This window comes from Rhamphochromis longiceps, linkage group LG3 (assembly GCF_057381845.1).
Source record: "Rhamphochromis longiceps isolate RC_006_pf linkage group LG3, R_longiceps_female_GT1.1, whole genome shotgun sequence".
Taxonomy (NCBI): domain Eukaryota; kingdom Metazoa; phylum Chordata; class Actinopteri; order Cichliformes; family Cichlidae; genus Rhamphochromis; species Rhamphochromis longiceps.
In genome coordinates this window covers 6814354-6820746 of record NC_140559.1, presented here as the reverse complement: position 1 = coordinate 6820746, position 6393 = coordinate 6814354, and positions in this window count along the sequence as shown.

Genomic DNA, 6393 nt, shown 5'->3' with positions numbered 1-6393 from the left:
TCCAGCCTGTAATCATCCTGTCAGGCACAGCGTTTCCATCCAGCATCCTGACTACGCTAACAACCCGTCAAACGTCTCCTCTGGTCCACAGAAGTCACACTTCCTGTGTCATGTTTACCTTTTTAAGTGTGCTATTCAAGCCTGTGTGACCAACTCTGACTCTCCAGATTCCATCCTGGTCTCTGCTGCAGCTTCTTCTACACGACTGTTTTCTGTATAATAATATCTGCCTTTCCCGTCTCTGTCCCAGTGTGCCTGCCACTCGTCCTTCATCTTTACCTTCATTATACTCTTCACCTCACTTTCACTGTATTTTATAGTCAAACCTGCACGACTTCTTCTTGCTGCACCTTTTTAAACTTATCGTCCTGTTCATTGCATCAACACCGATATTCACAGGGAGCCAAAAGAAATCGACTTCTATCCCTCTGTGTTTGATTCTATACAGTAAATGAAGTATATCAAAAACAATATGTTGCCTAGAGTCTGAAGACATATCACCTGTGCTCACTAGCACGCTGCTAGAGTCCCAGCAAACCACATACCTCCATATTAGTGCGTCCTCCACCCAGTTCAAGCCAGTAACATCACTACCAGCTCCCAGTATAAACTGCCACATCATCTGTAATTCTTTTACTCATCACCAAACTTATTTGTGGGAGAACAAATGCAGCAGCCGTTCTTTTATCTGACAGTGTTGACGCATCAGTAAATATCCTCACATGACCTGAGGACTTTCCCACTATATGAACCTGCTTTTAGTCGCCCCTCCTCCCTCGCCACAAGCTTCCTTTACAACATAACTTATAAAAAACAACTTTATTGACAATCAGCAATAACAATTACAGACAGTCTAGAAGAAGAATCACATGATCAAGGAGCAGAAGTTTATGGTTTTAATAGCTTTTACATTTTGGGAAAGTTTTAAAAACATTGTTTGGTTTTCTTTCTAAAGCGTTGAAAGGACGGCTTTGCATCAGAAAAGTAAGATCAGCAAATGAATCCATTAAAGTTCTTTTGCCTTGTTTGCAAAAGAAGCCAAACAACATTTGTGTTACAAAGAGAGACTTCAGAACAGATCAAAGATCACAAACATCAGGCACTGATGGAAACAGCCAAACACAGAAACAGAGGCACCAGCAGGTGAAGGAGGCCTGTTGTAGAAATGACTCTGAGTGCTCAGGTAGAAACGCATGAAGAACCAGTGCGTCTAATATTTGGAAACCAATCTGTGTTTGAGCGTCCTGGATGAAACACAGATCATGTTGCAGAGCGAGGACGTCGTCTTTCCTCCCGAGTGTGTAACTACAGGACGTGTGCAGCAGGTTTAATCGTCCTCCTGACAGTTACTGATGAACGAGTCCTTCAGGGAGGCTCCAGGATCACTGTGGCTTTTACCAGCTGCTGCTAAACTGAGAGGTGTTGCTGCTTCATGTGTGAAGATGTTTGCATGGCTTTAACAGTGCAGACGTTCCTCATGTGCACCCATTTCATATGTTTTATTGTGATGTTTAGTAACATCTGCTTTCCTCCTTCAGGCAGACGATAAAGTGAGCTCAGCCTTAAACATGTGGAGAGAACGTTTGACCCACAGTCCTGGGACGACTGCAGAACAATGGTTTGTTTTTAATGATAAAGTTTCATAATGGAAATAAATGCTGAGCCTGTTTCATGATGTTGGCCCTGCAGCATCAGGCAGGATTAATACTGTAACAAACGTGTGTCACAGTTATAATGACTTTAAATGAAGACTTGGGTTGGATGGAGATGTCAGCTGGATTTGTGCTGACTGTCACTTTAAATGTTTTCAGTTCAGTTCAGCTTCTAAATCTACTTTTGTATAATGTTTGCTGAGTTTTGCACTTCATGACGCTTTTAAGAAGAGCCAATAAATCCTGACTTTACACAAAAATAAAGGTTTAATGTGTTTAGTGTGACAGTGGCATTGGAGGAGAGCGCACATAATAAGAGTCATTAACAGAATGGTGACAATTATAATCTGTCTCATTTTAGGAGCAGCTCACAGGCACAACAGACTACAGAGCAATCAAAGCACCAGTTAAACGTCCATGTGACCGGCTTACAGCCAATGAACAATCAGTCCCCACTGTCCCCACCAACATCAGTGTACTGGAAAGACTGTGCTGCCATGGTCAGAGATGAACTGGTACTAAAATGTAAGGCAGCTGATGTGTGTGGCCTTAGCAGCACAAATGCATCACGGCTGCAACGCTGCAGTGTGTTTAAACATTTGAACATTTCTGTGGCTTCAAACCAGCAGCTGCTCTGTACTCAGTCGTGTTTGTGTGTCTGTCAAAGTGATTGTTGTCTTTAAAAAGCCTTTTGTGTTTGAGTTTTGTGAGCAGTGCCGAGCTTCTCTGTAGTCTAAGCTGAGTCGATATATTTGATTCCATGTTTGGTGTGATTTTCAAAGTCAGCAGCAGCAAACGCTGAACAAGCAAAGTTTGGGCCCATCAGAGACAGCAGTGGACCTGCTGACCTGTAGGTGTTGGAGGTGTTTGTGTGCAGCTGTGGGTCAGTCAGCTTTATTTCACTTATCCATGACAGAGCGCTGTTAGCTGTGAATTAGCATCCACTGAGCTGTTTCATCTACTCTGTCACTGCCAGCAAGCAGAGCCCAGGGTTGGCTTCAGAAGCTGGACGTGGCCTTGCTCAAGGGCACTTTAGCAGCACGTTCCCAGCAGTAACAGAGGGATTCAAACTGGTGACCCTGGAGTAGGAATCACCCAGAAAAGTCACCTTATGCCAGAAGTTTTAGTGAGACGGGAACAACATTACAGCTCTGATGTCATTGACCTGTGCAGTGAGGACATATTGAACTGTGAGGACACAGCTTATAGGTTCAACACTGACCCTGGGTCAGCATGTGCAGGTGACATGGTGTTGGTGTCACCACTACAGACAGCTCAGGTTCAACTGGTTCTTCTTTGATTTGCTTCTATAGCACAAAGGTTGACACCAGTCTGGTCCAGTTAGCATCTGAATCCATAAACGTGTGAGCTCGTCCCACCAGAGGACGTCAGCATCATGGGGATAATGTCTACAGCAGGAAAACACAGGGACAGTTGGGTTTGCTGCACATCTGGAACACACAGTTAGCTCAGATATGTTCATGTCGCTAACACCAATACAGTGACTCTATAGCAGCTAATGCTAACAACTGTAACACTGCTGTTTGTCATGGTTTTCAGACCAAATGATAACAAAACGTTGGGAAAAGTGAAATATTGGAACATGAAATCATAAATTATTACATTTAAACAACAATAATACAGCTAAATTTCCCCTGTTGGCTCATAAGCTGCTCACCTGGATGCTACATCAGTGCAGTCCTCTCTGAACATTAGCTAATCAACACACACACACTTATTGTTGAGAGGCTGACTTCACTAAACTCACAGAAACTCTTAAGAAGCTCCTCAAGTGATGACTTTGGAGTTTTGTGTTACTGTCAGTGTATAAAAGCTAGAAAAGGAAGAAAAGCAGGAGAAATGATCAAAGTGCTGCTGTGTGCAGGAAGAACTACAACATGTTAGTGAGAAACACAAACAGGGTGTGAAACACACTCCAGAGGAAACGCTGTGTGCAGGCTGTCTGTGACTTCCTGTATCTCTGCCACAGACTGGGACAGACACCAGTGAAACCAGTCACTGTGGTCATGTGCTTGTAGCCAGCAGCCTGTGATGTGAGGCTGAAAACTGGTCTAGGCAAACCACTTGAAGGAACTGCAGCATCTAATATTGTTGAATTGGGGAAAGGAGGGCTAGCAGCCAGAACTGCACCAGAGTGACGGCTAAACAGCATGAGAGAGGTGTGGAGGGGCATGAAGACCATCACTGGATTCAGGCCAACCAACAGCAGGGGAGCTGAGGGAGGTGAGAATAGAGCCGACGAGTTGAATCTGTTTTTCAATAGATTCGACACCACAGTGTCTGCTCCCACCCCCACAACCTCACCTGCAGTCAGCCTGGAATCCAGAGCCACACCACTGTGCCAGCCTCTCTCTTCACATGTTGCCTCCTGTGAGATTCCTGACACCCCTCCCCCACCCATCACCTTCACTCAATACCAGGTTGAGATGCAAATGAGGAGACTTCACTCAGGCAAGTCTGCTGGACCAGACGGAGTGAGTCCCCTTGTCCTCAAGGCCTGTGCCCCCCAGCTGTGTGGAGTCTTTCATAAACTGTTTATGCTGAGTCTGAGTCTGCAGAGGGTCCCGGTGATGTGGAAGACATCATGCCTCGTCCCTGTACCAAAGACGCCTCGTCCCAGTGGCCCCCAGGATTACAGGCCCGTGGCACTGACCTCCCACATCATGAAGACCCTGGAAAGGCTCATCCTGGACCAGCTGCGACCCATAGTAAGACCACATCTGGATCCCCTTCAGTTCGCTTATCAGCCTCGTCTCGGAACAGAGGACGCCATCATATACCTGCTCAATCGTGTCTACACCCATCTGGACCAGCCGGCGAGCACTGTGAGGGTCATGTTTTTTGACTTTTCCAGTGCTTTCAACACCATCAGGCCGACCCTCCTGGGTGATAAGTTAGCAGCGATGCAGGTGGATGCTTCTCTGGTGTCCTGGATTGTTGATTACCTGACAGGAAGACCACAATATGTACGTCTCCCACAGTGTGTGTCTGACAAGGTGATTAGCAACACAGGGGCACCACAGGGGACTGTCCTCTCCCCCTTCCTCTTCACCCTCTACACCACAGACTTCAGCCACTGCACAGAGACCTGCCATCTTCAGAAGTTTTCTGATGACTCTGCGGTGGTTGGATGCATCAGCAGGGATGATGAGACAGAGTACCGGGCTGTGGTCGACTCCTTTGTCACGTGGTGTGAGCAGAATCATCTGCAGCTCAACGTGGCAAAGACCAAGGAACTGATCGTGGACTTCAGGAAGACCAGGAAACATTTGACCCCTGTTTCAATCCAGGGGGTCAGTGTTGACATTGTGGAGGACTATAAATACCTTGGAGTACACATTGACAATAAACTGGACTGGGCTAAAAACACCACAGCACTTTACAGGAAGGGCCAGAGTCGTCTCTATTTTTTGAGGCGACTGAGGTCCTTCAACATCTGCCAGAAAATGCTGAGGATTTTCTATGAGTCTGTGGTGGCCAGTGCGATCCTCTATGCTGTTGCATGCTGGGGGAGCAGGCTGAGGGTCGCAGATGCCAACAGACTTAATAAACTGATCCGTAAGGCCAGCAATGTTGTGGGGATGGAGCTGGACTCCCTCAAGGTGGTGTCGGAGAGGCGGATGCTGTCCAAGATAAAGACAATGTTGGATAACACCTCCCACCCACTCCATGACATGTTGGTCAGTCACAGGAGCTCGTTCAGTGAGAGACTGAGATTACCGAAAAGCACCACTGAACGACACAGGAAATCATTCCTGCCTGTGGCCATCTCCCTGTACAACGCATCCACTTAACACACTGTTTGCTGCTACAACTACACATGTTTCTTTTCCAAATATTTATTTATAAGTGACTTATGTATGTATGTATGTATATATATGTATATATTGTACTATTCTTAGTTAGCGTATTGTCTGTCTTGTCTTAATGTTGGTTTAAAATGGAGCACTGTAACAAAAAATAATTTCCCCCAGGGATCAATAAAGTATTCTGATTCTGATTCTGATTCTGAAACTGGGGGGGCTGAGAGGGTGATTGACATGTTGCTGGATCAATCACTGGGAACTGCTCATGTTGCTGATGTGTTTGGGGAATGGCTTGTAAACCGCAAACAGAGGATTTGCTTTCATCAGAGACAGTGTGAATTGAAGATCTGGAGGAACTGCGAGAATGGGGAGGAGATGACTGAATCAGGAGTTGCCTAATCTCCCTCATTGTCATCAGGAGTTCCCTCATCACCTCATCTTGATTGGTGGGTATAGGAGCAGGCGATGTCTCTGGTAGACTTCCTGACTCCCCATCAGGATCCTGCAGCCCATGTGTGTCTGTATCACTATGCTGGCATTCTGTTTGACTCTCTGTATCACATCGAGCACTTCTACTTCCAGGATACTGAACGTCATACTGCTGCAGGTGGGCAAGAGGTCGACTATCACGACCGGAACGTCTCAAATCTTCAGTCAATGGCTGCTGTGAATCCATGACGCTAATGCTACTCCGGCTCGAAGGACCATGTTTTGGAGGAAGGAAGGTTCAGGGTTTCAGTAGTCATCATCATGGGCTCATCGGATTAGAATGAGAATAAGCAGTCATTATTTGCAGGTTTTGTCGTTTTATTGTATAACGGGTAAAGGAAAGAAAGACACACATGGACTGCTCTCTCTCAGCTGCCGCCCCATGTGGGAGTGAAGAAAAAGTGAGAGGTAGGTGAGTGCAGTCC